We start from the raw sequence: 15,324 nt of genomic DNA, 5'->3' as shown, positions 1-15,324 counted from the left end.
TAAGTCTTCCACCAATCCTGCTGCAGATGTTAATGAACCCATGTTAAATGATGAAGTCATTTGTTCCAGGAACATCTACAGTTGAGTTTCTGAGAATGCCCTTGTCTCTGCCCTTCCTGGGTCCTGAATGCTTTTCCATCAGATTGACTGGGATCACCTCCCATTGCCATCTGATGCATTTCGACTCATCACAAACCTATATGACAGAGCAGAACTTTCTCATAGGGTTTCCAAGGTTGTGATCTTCATGGAAACAGAATCCTGCATCTTACTCCCCTGGAGCAGCTGGTAGGTTCAAACCAACCCACTTTTGGTTAATAGCTGAACACTTAACCACTTGGCCACCAGGGATCCTTAACTCTGATCAGTACCCTAAAAATAAAACTTCTTTTCAATTGAAAGAGTTTCAGGAAGCTCCTGTTCTAATCTCTAAGATATTATGGTCCTCCGCCCATGAATGTTTTTCGGAGCATGGTGTGAATGACAAGCAGTTTAATAGATAATCTGATTCCTCTCTTTTCCTGATTTCTTTTTGTTATTGTATTTTAAATAAGCATAAAATTCAAGTCTTTTTATATATGAGGACATTGAGCTGCCAACTCCGAAATGATAAGTGATCTGAAGGTAGAAAAAACATTTCCTGACCTACGTGTTAGTGTTTTTCTATTGCATTATATTACCTTCTGTCTTACAAGGTACATCCCATAGAAAGTTTTTCTCTAAGCCCATTTCGATTTCCTTCTTCTGGAAGTTTGCTTTTTTATAAGTTTCATGTTTTATTTTTATCAGAAATCACCACCAGTCTTGTCCACAACTTCCTCATGGCATTTTTTACTTCCTTATTCCTGAATGTGTAAATCACAGGATTGAACAAGGGAGTTAGGAGGGTAGGAAATATGGCCACAATTTTTTCGAAGGAGAAAGTAGATGGAGGTTGCACATACACAAATATGCATGGGACAAAGAACAAAACCACAACAGCAATGTGAGATCCACAGGTTGAGAGAGCTTTCCTTTGACCTTCAGAGCTATGAGTTCTCAGCAAGACCAAGATGACACAATAGGAGATAAGCAACAATGAGAAGTTTATGATGCAGATTAACCCACTATTTGCAATAACAAAAAAGCCAAGGATATGAGTGTCAGTGCAGGCAAGAGCCAATAATGGGTATAAATCACACATGAAGTGATCAATGACATTGGGGCCACAAAAGGGCAGCTGAAATATAAAGAGAATTTGTATTACAGAATGCAAGAAGCCCCCTGTCCAGGCTACCCCCATCAGAATGCCACAGAACCTCCAGTTCATGATAAAGGGGTAGTGCAATGGCTTGCAAATGGCCACATAACGATCATAGGCCATGGCGGTGAGGACAATCACCTCTACTCCAGGAAAGAAGTGCTCAGCAAAGAGCTGTGTCATGCAGCCTTCGAAGGAGATGGTTTTCCTCTTGAGTCCATGATCATCTTTGGAGCAATGACAGAGGAAAAGCACGCATCCAGGAAGGACAGGAAAGCCAGAAAGAAGTACATGGGGGGGCCCAGGAGTGCCAAGCTGCACTACAATTAGCAAATTGCCCCCAACAGTTGCAATGTAGGTAAGCAAAAATACAACAAATATTATTTTTTCACTATTTGGGTTTTGTGAAAGCCCCAATAGAACAAACTCTATCACACAGCTTTGATTTTTCATGATTTCAGAGGAAAAGGTGAAAGCTTCCACAGTAACCATGTGGAATCTGAAATTTTGAGAAAGAGATACTTTCCTCAGACAAGTTTATGGGATTAGCTAGTCATCAATGCATTGGTGCATCCATAAGCAAAGTTATTTTAAGTGCTTGTTTCTGTTGAGAATACAAAATGAGAAATATGTTAAAGGTGGTAGTGAGACACCAGGAAGGATCAAGGTAAATACTTTAAAATAGCCAGAGTTTCAATACGAGGAACAGAAACATTCATATGTGGTAGGAGTGACAAATAGTTTTTATCTCAAGTGCCAAATCTGATTAGTTAGTAGTGGCTACCTAGAGTGAGTTATTGAGAATTCTGAAACACATCCAAGCTCTGAAGAAAGGGGGACTGTAATGTATTAGTTATGTCTGCCATTGACATGGCATGGGAACCAGGATGACTTGCATGGGAGATACATCTCTCCCCAGTAAACTGCTTTATCTACAAATAGAAGACAACAAAACATGCAGTTTTACAGGCACGTGGAAATCACACCTACTCCCACAGATATTTCTTTAAAAGTCTGACCTGAATTGGGCCTTTAAGATGAATTAATTCATTCCTTATAAAAAAATAAAGGCCTATGAAATTGCCTAGACATATGCTTAGCCAATAATATGTATACATTAATTTTTTGGTTGCTTTTTTAATTCATCATTTTACAATGAAAACGGAAGCTGGTAAAAATAACACTACCTACTTCAGCGTGCTATGCTGATGACTAAATGAAATAATGCAAGGAAAGCAATTGCTCAGTGCCTTGTGTCTAGGATACAGTCCATGTTAGGACTTATTATCCCTATGTTACTGGTAACAAATATATGCTTTAAGAGGTTAAGGTCAAAAAATTTTCAAAAAGTGGATCTGGGATTTTCTGGTTACACAGCCCAGGTCCATTCCACCTTATCAATAAGGAAAAGGTTGAGAATATTTCTTTTCTAAGGAGAACTTCAGAGCAAGGATGGCTTTTCTACAGTCTCCACATACCTCTCAACGTTAAAAACTTCTGATTCTCTTGTTCAAGTATAAATGAGACATGTCAGGGAACTAACTGCAAATGATGTATAATCAGAAGGTAATGGCCCCACCATATACATATATATCATATACACTTTGACAAAAACCATGTAGGTAAGGAATAGAAACAAGATGTTGAATATAAGACACTCTAAAGGCTTTATCAATATTAACCAATTACTTATACAATGTGGCTCAGTATATTTAAGTACAATCCCTCAAGGTATATCTGCTTCAAAATTATATAACTTTATTGTCAAATAGTTCATACATACTTTACCTGATCACCTCATAGGATTATGATGAGGGCCAATTATGAAATGTGAAAATGTTGCTTATGATAAGGAACTGTTGCAAATTGTGGTTATTATTATCCCACTTAATAAGTCAGCTGCTTTACCCATTGAAAGCATTTCCATGAGTCAACTAGATAATTACTTCAATGTTGGACTTCATTTTCCATAAGAAGACACGGCTTTGAAGGATGAGTGTATCTTCACCTGTACATATAACAGAAACGTATCACTCAAATAGTTTATACAATTATGTTTGCTGAAGAAATGAATAAAAAAAATGTGAGAACTATCAGTAAACTGATTTTGTCAAATGCCACTTAGAATTAGCAAATAAAACTAACAAATATACAATTGTATAGGTTAATGTCTTCTGTTAACTTGCTTTAAAACAGCCATTTCCTTAATTTCTCAGAGTCTAGGCAATACTAGGGAACCCCAAAAGGACATTGGTTAAGAGTTTAGCTGCTAACCAAAAAGTTAGCAGTTTGAATCCACCAGCCGCTCCTTGGAAACCCTATGGTGGCCAGTTCTGCTCTGTCCTAGAGGGTCACTGTGAGTAGGGATTTGTTTTTTTTTTAGGGAATCCTAAATTGTGCCACCACTGTTAACTCCATATCTAGGGACATGCTGTCACCCAGAAAACAAGAGTATAAAACAATCCCAAGAAGATCTTGCATCTGTCAACAACCATTTATTAAAAAATGAAGGATATCAATATATGATTCAACAGTGGTCAGTTTAGCCAAGGACCAAAGCAGGAGAAAAAATGAGATGAAATGAGTAACACCATCAATTCCATACTCCTACAGGCCTGGGTTCAAATCCAAGCTCTTCAATTCAGTTATGCATCATGGAATAGAAAAAAATAAGTTACTTAAAATCTTTGGTTTCCACTTCTGGAAAATGAGTGTAATAAGAATGCCTATTGATAGAATCAGATAACACCGTACACTTAAAAATATTCAATAGGAGATCAAGCCCCCAGGCAACTGACAGAGAAGAATTGTCAACATTTTTATTTATACTTAATTCCCCCTTTACCATGAACATGGCCCATAAGTGCTTTTATTGATAAGCTCTTTGGCACATCTTTTTATTACTTTAAAAGTATAAATTATTTGGTCACAGTGTAGGTATGCTAACTTTTTAAAGGCATACCACTTTTCAATGACCTTTGGAATCCCTTAGTAACACTCAAATCCACGTAAGTCCACTTCATTTCTTCTTTGTACAGAGAAAATCAAATTGATTCTACATCAATCTATGATAATCTGTATTAATGATTAAATAATTTTTAATCTTCCCACTTCTCCTATATGGGGAATTCTAAGAGTAATACAATTTTAGAACTAAAATGTTCATTAGATATAAATAATCAGCCCTCCCTGTTTTCAGATGAAAAGGATTTCTAAAATTAGCATTCAAATGTTGACAATGGAGAATCAGTGTCCTTATGGTTTATGATCACAAGGTTTATGACTTTTAAGTCAATTAAAAGATGATTGTCCTAGATTGAGTCCTAGGACAGAATAAGGTCAGCAGTGAAGGACTAGTGAATTATGGATAAAATCTGGAGTTGGTTGTTGTTGTTAGGTGCCCTTGAGTAGGTTCCAACTCATAGTGACCCTATGTACAACAGAACCGTACACTGCCCGGTCCTGCACCATCCTCACCATCCTTGTTATAATTGAGCCCATTGTTGCAACCACCGTGTCAATCCACCTCATTGAGGGTCCTCCTCTTTTTCACTGACTCTCTACCAAGCTTGATGTCCTTCTCCAGGAACTGATCCCTCCTGATAACATGTCCAATGTATGTGAGGCAATGTCTTGCAATTTTCCTTCTAAGGACCATTCCGGCTGCACTTTTTCCAAGACAGATGTGTTTGTTCTTTTGGCAGCCTATGGTATATTCTATACTCTTCGATAACATCACAATTTAAAGGTGTCAATTCTTCTTCAGTCTTCCCTCTTCACTGCCCAGTTTTCACATGCATATAAAGTGATTGAAAACACTATGGCTTGGGTCAGGTGCACTTTAGTCCTTAAAGTGACACTTCTGCCTGTTAACACTATAAAAGAGGTCGTTTGCAGCAGATTTGCCCAATGCAATGTGTCCCTTGATTTCTTGACTGCAGCTTTCATGGGTGTTGATTGTGGATCCAAGTAAAATAAAATCCTTGACAACTTTAATTTTTTCCCTGTTTATCATGATCTTGTTTATTGGTCCATTTGTGAGAATTTTTGTTTCCTTTATTTTTAGGTGTAATCCATACTGAAGGCTGTCGTCTTTGATTTTCATCAGTAAGTGCTTCTAGTCCTCTTCACTTTCAGCAGACAACACTGTGGCATCTGCATAACTCAGGTTGTTAATGAGTCTTCCTCCAATTCTGTTGCCCCATTCTTCTTCAGATACTCCAGCTTCTCAGATTATTTGTTCAGCATACAGATTGAACAAGTCTGGAGAAATGACAAGACTCTGATGCATAACTTTCCTGACTTTAAACTACAGCATCTTCTTGTTCTGCTCAAAAGACTGCCTCTTGAGCTATGTACAGGTTCTTCATGACCACAATTAGGTGTTCTGGAATTCCCATTCTTCCCAATGTTATCTATAATATGTTATGATCCATGCAGTTGAATTGCTTTGCATAGTCAATAAAACACAGGTAAACTATCTGGTATTCTCTGCAGTCAGCCAGGATCCATCTAACATCAGCAATGATATCCTTGGTCCCATGTCCTCTTCTGAACCTGGCCTGAATTTTCGGCAGGTCCCTGCTGATATACTGCTGCAACTGCTTTTGAATATCTTCAGAAAAATTTTACTTTTGTGTGGTATTAATGATATTGTTAGATAATTTCTCCATTTGGAGGATCACCTTTCTTTGGAATAAGCATAAATATGGAACTCTCTCAGTCAATTGGCCAGGTAGCTGTCTTCCAAATTTCTTGGCATAGACAAGGGAGCACTTCCAGCGCTGCATCCATTTTTGAAACATCTGAATTGGAATTCCATCAGTTCCTGGAGCCTTGTTTTTCATCAATGCCTTCAGTGCTTTTTGGACTTCTGCCTTCAATATTATTGGTTCCAGATAATATGCTATCTCCTGAAATGGTTGAATGTCAACCAATTATTTTTGGTTCAGTGACTCTGTGTATTCCTTCCATCTTCTTTTGATACTTCCTGCATGGATCTGAAGTTTAATTAATTATAATAATATCCCAGTGCTTGTTTCATAGTTTTTTACAAATGTACTCAGGGTTACATAAAACACTAGCATTAGGTGGAGCTAGGTGAGGAGTGGAAACCCTGGTGGGGTAGTGGTTAAGAGCTATGGCTGTTAACCAAAAGGTTGGCAGTTTGAACCCACCAGGTGCTCCTTGGAAACCCTATGGGGCAGTTCTGCTCTGTCCTATAGGGTCACTATGAGTCAGAATTGGCAAAGGGTTTGTTTTTTTTGGTTTAGGTGAGGAGTATACAAGAACTCTCTGTACTATCTGTGCAACTTCTCTGTAAATCTAAAATTACATAAAATCAAAATATCATTAAAAAAAGTGATTGTTCTGTTTCTGCTATCAAAAGGGTAGTTATCCCAGCTTCCTCACAGAATAGCCAGGGGCCCTTGAACAAACCGGTAAGCCTCAGTGTCCTCACCTATAAAGTAGGGATAGTAACAGTTGTTCAAGCTGCCTCACTTACAAGAGTCCAATAGGACAGTTAATATCAAAATGATTGGCAAAGTATAAAGTTTTAAAAATGTGAAATATTATTTTCAAGCAATGACTACACACACAAAGTTAGCTATAAAAGAATAAAATGTGTGTTTTTAATTTTTTTTTTTTTTAATTATCCTCATTGCTAAAATTGCAATTAAACTGTTTCCATTCATGTAACCTTTTTGGAAAATACATTAGTAAATATTTCCAGTCTGATAAACACGTTCCTATCATTTATACTAGCTACCTCAACTCTAAACAATAAACAATTCTTTAACAATAGAAAGATTTTTATGTAATTCAGACTACTTCAAATTAATAACGGATGATGCTGTCAATAAAATGCTGATTAATGATATAAAGACATAGAAGGTGAAGCATCTTTACAATATGTTAAATGACCAAAATAGAAGAAAAATTGAAATACTCCTGTCCATTTGTATAGATATTATAATTTTAAAATCTAGATGGGAACATGGAAATGGCAGAGATTGCTTATTTTCTTTTTAATATGTATCTTTAGGTAATCTTATGAATATTTTAAATTTTTATTTTTAACCAAGGTTAAACCCACAACACTGTATTTTCCATCAATTAAATAGTTCATAAAAGTAGGTTGGAACTGGGGCAATTTTATCATTTATCCAGTATGATTTGTTTGTATACGTGGAATTCTCATGATAACATAACATGGGTTGGATTGTTACTTTAAAAATAAAGTTATTGTAAAGACTCCATTAATAGCTATACCATGAGTTCCAGCCTTACCATGCCCCTATACTCACTGTGGTATCAATTTTAAATTCATGTCTCCACCTTAGGACACAGCTTGTTTTGTCCATATTTCTCCTAGAAGATCCCATGGTCTTTCCTTTCTTGATAGCCATACACTGCACCAGACACTGTGTAGGGAACCCTCAAGGCCAGCTGTGAACTGTGCATTCTAGGGCACCTCTTGGAGAGTGACCTTGGAAGTTTACCTCCCCAACCCCCAATAACCCCATTGCCCACTATTTTTTTCCTGTTAGTTTTAATAATAAAATTAATTCTAATGCCAATGATTTGAAAACAATAGAAGCTACTGTTTCAACTTTGAAGTATGTATAACATTAAAAAATAAATGCAGAATTAGAAATAAGGTTGTCAACATAAGCAGTTTTTTTGTTATTTCAAACAATAAAGATATAAATGTATATTTTAGAATCACTTTTATGTACATATATTTGTATATCAGTCATATCTGCGTATGAATATGCATTTCTAAATAAATATGGTTATTACAAATTAAAAGAATAGGTTTAAAATCCATTCTTAGTTACTCTCTTTGTTAAGTTCATTAGTGCACTGTGTTTCTGATCCAGGGTTGTTGTTATCATTTATTTCAGCAATATTTATGTCTTGTCTGTCTACTTAAGCATATTCCTTCCTTGACGACCTGGGAAATCTTTTCTCCTCACACTGCAGATGCTTTTCCCTTCTGCAGTGTTGTTCTGCTGTTTTCTCTAAACATCTCATCTTATACTCTTGCTATTTCTAGAATTAAAAAAAGTAATAACCTCACTGTTTCTACCTGTGTCCTTCCTGATGGATGCCTGAGGTTTCTTTGTTCTCTCTTAGGAGCTTAGCTCATTTTAGGAGACAGACAAAGGTCACCCCAATTAGCACTATAGCAGTTCAGAGCTTCAGTCATTTAAGCATCCTTGAACAATTCTGAGAGAAATCTCATGTGATCTATGATATGAAACACACTTAGTGAAAATTTCAAGTCAGAAGACTCTGCTCTTTGATTTAATGAATCACTTTTACTCTTAATTCCCTACCCTGTGATATATGTGGAAAAACTAAGGTATATATTATATATGGAAACCCTGGTGGCGTAGTGGTTAAGTGCTACGGCTGCTAACCAAAGGGTCGGCAGTTCAAATCCGCCAGGCGCTCCTTGGAAACTCTATGGGGCAGTTCTACTCTGTCTTATAGGGTCGCTATGAGTTGGAATCGACTCGAGAGCACTGTTGTTGTTTTTTTTTTAATATTATATATAGGAATTCTGTAAGTGATAAAGTAGCAATTGAGGTACCATGCTCCTACATCAGTATTCTTTATAGTCTCAGAAGATCTCAGTTTTCAATCTAAAACACCAGGATGGGGAGAGCATCAGGGGGTAAACGATAACTGAGAATATATTAAGAAAGAATATATAAAATGCCGTATAGAGAGCTAGGTCAAAACCTGCACTGTGTCCCCTCTAAGGTATTTGGATTTAACTTGAAGATGACAAGCTGAAGATAGATCTAATTTCATTAGACTTTAAGTAAAAAGTACTGGTACTCCCAACCCAGAGAAAGTTTTGTATTATAATAGCTGATATTTATGGAGCATCTATAATACATTACTTCATATATTTCCGAAAACTTTGCCAATATCATTATCCCTTTTAAAGATTAGGTGTCTGAGAACCAGAAAGATGATGTAACTAGCCCAAATGTACTAATTATTGGTAGTTCCACGAATTAAACTTGGTAGTCTGACCACTACCCTCACACTTTTAAGCACTTCGCCACACTTTTGAAGCCCTTTTATAAAATGCAAAATGTGAATTATAAATCTTACCGTGTGTCAGTTCCTGGAAAACTCTGGTGTTGGCAATCTTTTATTCTTTATCGACAAAAGTCCATTCAGTGGCTGGATAAAATGTGAAGGTCGTTTCCAACTCTTATATCTACATCTAAGAGAGAGAAAAAGAGCCTCACAGGCACTCAAGATGGAGAATGTTCTCCACTGCTTCTCAAGTGCTGCCTTCAATATGGCCTCAGAGAACAAAAATAAATAAGCAAACTTTCCTCCTTTAGTTCCAACTGAAATTTAAAGCGGTTTCCCCAAGGACATGAGCCTGTAGTACTTCCTCTCAGTTGGCCCCAGTGTTGCAAAAGTTCCCATTAGTATGATTCTCCAAGACACAGTTTAATGTGGCTTGATTTGCTTAAGCGTTTGCAAAACTTTTATGTCCCTGAGAAATTGGGTTTTTTTTTTTTTTTTTTTTTTTTAACTGCTCCAGAGTTTCTATTTGAAGATGCTTTCATTTCCTTTTATGTTCAGGAATAGAACACCATGTATGCTGGGATGGAAACACCTATGTTCTTACTAAACCCAAGAGCTGAGTTCTGGGATAAGGCTCAGCATCAGACCATGAATACAGTAAATGCTGTTCTTGGGCAGGGGTAGCAATGAGTGCTTATTAAAGAATAACGTATTTCATGCATAAATATGTAAAAAAATACATATTAATCCAAATGTTATTTTTTTCTCTCAATACCTGAACCTTATATTTCATGACTTTGAAACTAAAAGCCTAATTTCTATCCCTGGGTGGTGCAAATTGTTAGTGCACTCACCTGCTTACAAAAGGTTGGAAGTTCAAGTCCACCCCGAGGCAGTTTAGAAGAAAGGCCTGGCCTCTATTTCCAAAAAATCTGCCCTTGGAAACCTATGGACTACATTTCTCCTCTGACACACATGGGGTCTCCATGAGTCAGAATCAACTCAATAACAATTTTTTTTTTAATTTTTTCCTCTTGTCATTTTATTTGAAAATAATGAATGACAAATCTGTTTATCCTGATGGTATGTAGCATTGTGATTGAAGTTTGAGGGAAAACCAAGAGTCGGCCCATGAGACCAACACAGAAAAGGACAGACCAAACAGGTTGTTGTTCCATACACTCTTTAAACATTTTATTCTACTATTTATAGGGTCGTTATGAGTTGGAATCTACTCAAAGGCACTGGGTTTTTTTTTATTTATATGGCTATTCATAACACACAAATGGTGCAAAATTGAAATGATTCATCAGAAAAGTCAAGGCTCAGAAGCAATTTCATGTCAATCAACTATGAGATTAAAGCACAAGGGTTACTTTCTTTTTATTAAAATTGTATGCATTTGCCCTGACCAAAAGAATTGGCCGACATGGACCACAGTCCTCGTGATCCAAAGAGAGAAATCGCCAGAGAAGCCTGACACATGATATGGAGCCTGTGGAGAACTGGGTGATCTTGCTAGATAGCGGCAAGAGGGACATTTAGGGTAAAGGATGTCTTCCTCCACCCTCAATACCCTCAGAGCATGGACAGGTGAGAGCTAATAAGGGCTCACACACAGCCCAAGGCCAAGGATCAGCAAGGGACTATTTTCAACCCAGAGCCTTGAACTTGTGCTGTGTCACCCAAATGTAACATGTCTGCACCACTCTAGTAACCCAATGTAGTGCAATTCTGTGGAAAAAAAAATAATAATAAAGATACAACCTGCGGAGGCCATTTGTTTACTATACCACCCAATAGAAACTAGAGTCCCAGTCACAGGACCAGGGATAACTTTATTCCAGCCAAATAAGAATTCCTAAAGGCTTCTGGTTGGATAGGATAGAATATAGAGAACAACTTGAAAAGGAGAAATAGGGAGGGGCCCATGCAGTCAGTTCCAAGTTGGGGTGCCCTACACATAAGGTACTACAAACTTACCAATCCTAGGCACTGGAGAACTTAGAAAATTTTTCAGAAGGCACTCTGAAGTGTAGAAGCAAACATAGGGTTCTGCCCGCTTAGGTCTAAGTGCAGGGCTATAAGTATCAGTTTTTCAGATCTATGAATTTAAAGAGAGAATGTAAGCCATTTAGAGAGACCAAGGGAAGGACATGTGTTCCAAACAGAGGGACTAGCCAATGTTCGTACAGGCTCTATGGCAAGAGCATACTAGGTCAGTAAGAGGAGGAGAAAGTGGGACATGGACTGGAGGAGTCAGTGAGGGGTCAGCCATGAGAGAGGAGTTCAGAGAGGTGTGAGGGTACCAAGATTACTGCTACCTGGTCTTTAACAATTGTAAGCTTTTGGCTTTTACCTTGAGTGACATGGAAGGCCATTGAAGTAGAGTCATGATATGATCTGACTTATGGATTTAAAGGGTAATCATCGCTGACTTGCTCAGGATAGGCTTTTGGAGCAAGGGATGCAAAAGTAAATGCAGGGAGACAGGTAAGAGGCAATTGCAATAATCCAGGTGAAAAATGACTGTGGTTCAGAATTTGGTGACAGCTCTAAAAATAAGAAGCTCTTGAATTTGTATATATGTTAATGTTAAAGCCAAGAGGATTTCCTCATAGAGCAGACGTGGGTAATGAGAAAAAGAAATAGAAAAAATGTGCCATCAGTCAAGATGGAAGATGATGTAAAAGAGTCGGTTTGGAATGTGAGCAGAACCAGGAATACAGCTTTGGATTAGTTCAGTTTAAGAAATCTATTTGTCATTTAGATGGAAATACCATGAACCAGTTGGATTTTCAGGTCTCAACCTCAAGAAAGAAGTCTGGTCTGAGGTACTTATTTGGGAAACTTGGTCATGGGATATTAGATGATGAGGGAAGTGGAATCAAGGGAAGATATTTTTTAACAAAGAAAGAGGTAATGGATTGCTTCTTTGCTGATGTAAATGATCCAGTAGAGAAGGAAACAGAGATGAAATAAGAGACAGAAGAGATTCTTAGACCAGTGTCCTCGTGTAAGCAGTGAGGAGAGAATGTCCTATGCAAAAGTAAAGAGCGTTTGATTGCCTTTGAAAAGGGTCAAAGATACTTCATTTAAAATAGCAGTTAAGAAGGCAGCATATAAGTGAATGGAGGCTGGCAGATTGAGAGACACATTTGTAGGAGCCTGGAAGCTCTCTTTTGATAGTTTAAATTATCTCAATAAAATAGGAAGTAACTTCATGTAATGTTTCCCATTAAGTGTGATGTTTGTGGTAGTTTTTTAGGCAGATACCTTTCCTCAAAAGAAAGTATTCTTCTACTCTTACTTTGCTAAACCTTAGTATCGTGAATAGTAGTGAATTTTTCAAATCCTAATATAAAGGTAAGCATAAAACTTAAAGGCTAATATTAGTAATGCAAGTCTCTATAACAAAACAGTAAGACCAAGATCTGTTTCAGAAATCAGAGTGTCAAAAAAAAAAAAAAAGTCAGCATTAAGCTGTTAAATAATATGTTTAATATTAAAGGGTATTTACTATGAATTAATTTGGGGATCCCACAGAACAAATAAGAAATTTGTGAGATCTAATTAGCAGGTAATATTACAGCATGAAAAGTCAGAACAGCTCATACATATAATACAAAATGTAGATTCTGAGCCTGCTTTATTTTTTACAGTGACTTAAACAAGATAGAAATTTATTTCCCTCTCATACAAAGGAAGGTAGAGGCAAGTAGTATGGGGCTAGTTCATACAGCTAAACAACATCAGGATTACAGGCTCCTCAGTCTTGCATATCCATCAACCTTAACACACATTCTCATGGTCCATCGTGGCTGCTTGAATTTCAACCATAATTTCCCATTCACAGAATTACCATTTACGTTACCACTTAACTGGGTTCAAAAAGTTCAGTGCCCCCAAAATAAGTTTTTTTTTTTTTTTTCAGTTAAAAGAGTTTCAGAAAGCTTCTCTTCTTTAAGATATTTTTTGGGTCCTCTACATGAAGGTTATTCAAACCATGATGTGAATGGCAAGCAGCTTAATAGATAATCTGACTCCCCTCTTTCCCTGATTTCTTTTCACTGAATTATATTCTAAATAAGCATAAAATTCAATACTCCAAGATGAAAGTGATCTGAGGTGGAAATAATATCTCCTGGCCTCCACTTCAGTTTTTTTTTTTTATATATAGTATAGTATAGTATAGTATAGTATAGTATAGTATAGTATAGTATAGTATAGTATAGTATAGTATAGTATAGTATAGTATAGTATAGTATAGTATAGTATAGTATAGTATAGTATAGTATAGTATAGTATAGTATAGTATAGTATAGTATAGTATAGTATAGTATAGTATAGTATAGTATAGTATAGTATAGTATAGTATAGTATAGTATAGTATAGTATAGTATAGTATAGTATAGTATAGTATAGTATAGTATAGTATAGTATAGTATAGTATAGTATAGTATAGTATAGTATAGTATAGTATAGTATAGTATAGTATAGTATAGTATAGTATAGTATAGTATAGTATAGTATAGTATAGTATAGTATAGTATAGTATAGTATAGTATAGTATATATAACCTTCAGTATTACATGGTCCATCCACTATAAAGTTCTTGTCTAAGCCCTTTTTGACTTCTTTCCTCTGGAAGTTTCATTTGTTTATTTATTTAAGTTTAATTGTTATTTATCATCAGAATCTACCACCAATTTAGTCCACAATTTCCTCATGGCATTTTTCACTTCCTTATTCCTGAGAGTATAAATCATAGGATTGAGCAGTGGAGTTAGGATAATGTAAAACAGGGCCACCATCTTGTCAAAGGAGAAAGCAGATGGAGGTCGTGCATACACAAATATGCATAGGACAAAGAACAAAACCACAACAGCAATGTGACAACCACAGGTGGAGAGAGCTTTCTGTCGTCCTTCAGAGCTATGAGTCCTTAAAAAAAAGAATTAGAGAGAGCAAAATGACACAATAAGAGATAAGTAACAAGGAGAAGTTTATATGCAGAAAAACCCATTATTGACAACCACCAAAAGGCCAAGGATGTGAGTGTCAGTACAGGCAAGCTCCAATAATGGGTACAAATCACACATGAAGTGATCGACGACATTGGGGCCACAGAAGGGCAGCTGGAAAGTAAAGAGAATTTGTATCACAGAATGCAAGAAGCCCCCTGCCCAGGCTACCCCCATCAGAAGGCCACAGAGCCTCCAGTTCATGATAGAGGGGTAATGCAATGGCTTGCAAATGGCCACATAGCAGTCATAGGCCATGGCTGTGAGGACAATCACCTCTGCTCCAGCAAAGAAGTGCCCAGCAAAGAGCTGTGTCATGCAGCCCTTGAAGGAGATGGTTTTCCTCTCATAAAGGGAGTCCACAATCATCTTTGGGGCTATGACAGAGGAGATGCACTCATCCAGGAAGGACAGGAGAGCCAGAAAAAAGTACATAGGGGAGCCCAGGAGTGCTGGGCTGCTGCAGGTGATCACCACAATTAGCAAATTGCCCCCAAGAGTTGCAAAGTAGACAAACAAAAATACAACAAATACTGTTTTTTGAACATTTAGATTCTGTGAAAGCCCCAAGAGAATGAATTCAGTTACAAAGCTTTTGTTCTGCATGATTTCAGGGGAAAAGGTGAATTCTACAGTGGCCATATAGAATCTAAAATTACGAGAAAGAGATATTTGTCTCAGACGAGTTTAAGGTGTTAGCATAGCCCTCAACAGGCTGGTGCATCCATAAGCAAAGTTATTTTAAGTGCCTGTTTTGTGGTTGAAAACACAAAATGAGAAATTTATCAAAGGCGGTTGTGAGACATCAGGCAGAATTGAGGTTAAATACTTTAAAACAGAGTTTCGATATTGGAGAAGGAAACATTCATATGTGCTAGAGATGACCAATAGCGTTTATCTTAGGTGTCACTGATTAGTTGGTAGTGGCTACCTGGAGTGAATTGTTGAGGATTCTGAAGCACATCCAAGCTCTGAGGAAAGGAGGGCTGTAATGTGTTA

At 37.0% G+C, this 15,324-nt stretch overlaps 2 pseudogenes; both read right to left on the bottom strand.

The window, feature by feature from the left end:
* Positions 1–769: 769 nt before the first annotated feature.
* On the bottom strand, positions 770–7,767 carry LOC126063692 (olfactory receptor 4C15-like; annotated as a pseudogene).
* Positions 7,768–13,983: 6,216 nt separating this feature from the next.
* Positions 13,984–15,060, bottom strand: LOC126063955 (olfactory receptor 4C15-like; annotated as a pseudogene).
* Positions 15,061–15,324: the final 264 nt, after the last annotated feature.

The sequence above is a fragment of the Elephas maximus genome, chromosome 20, assembly GCF_024166365.1.
Source record: "Elephas maximus indicus isolate mEleMax1 chromosome 20, mEleMax1 primary haplotype, whole genome shotgun sequence".
NCBI classification, from domain to species: Eukaryota; Metazoa; Chordata; class Mammalia; order Proboscidea; family Elephantidae; genus Elephas; species Elephas maximus.
The sequence above is the reverse complement of the archived record's forward strand: the minus strand, read 5'-3'. Positions and strand labels throughout refer to the sequence as shown.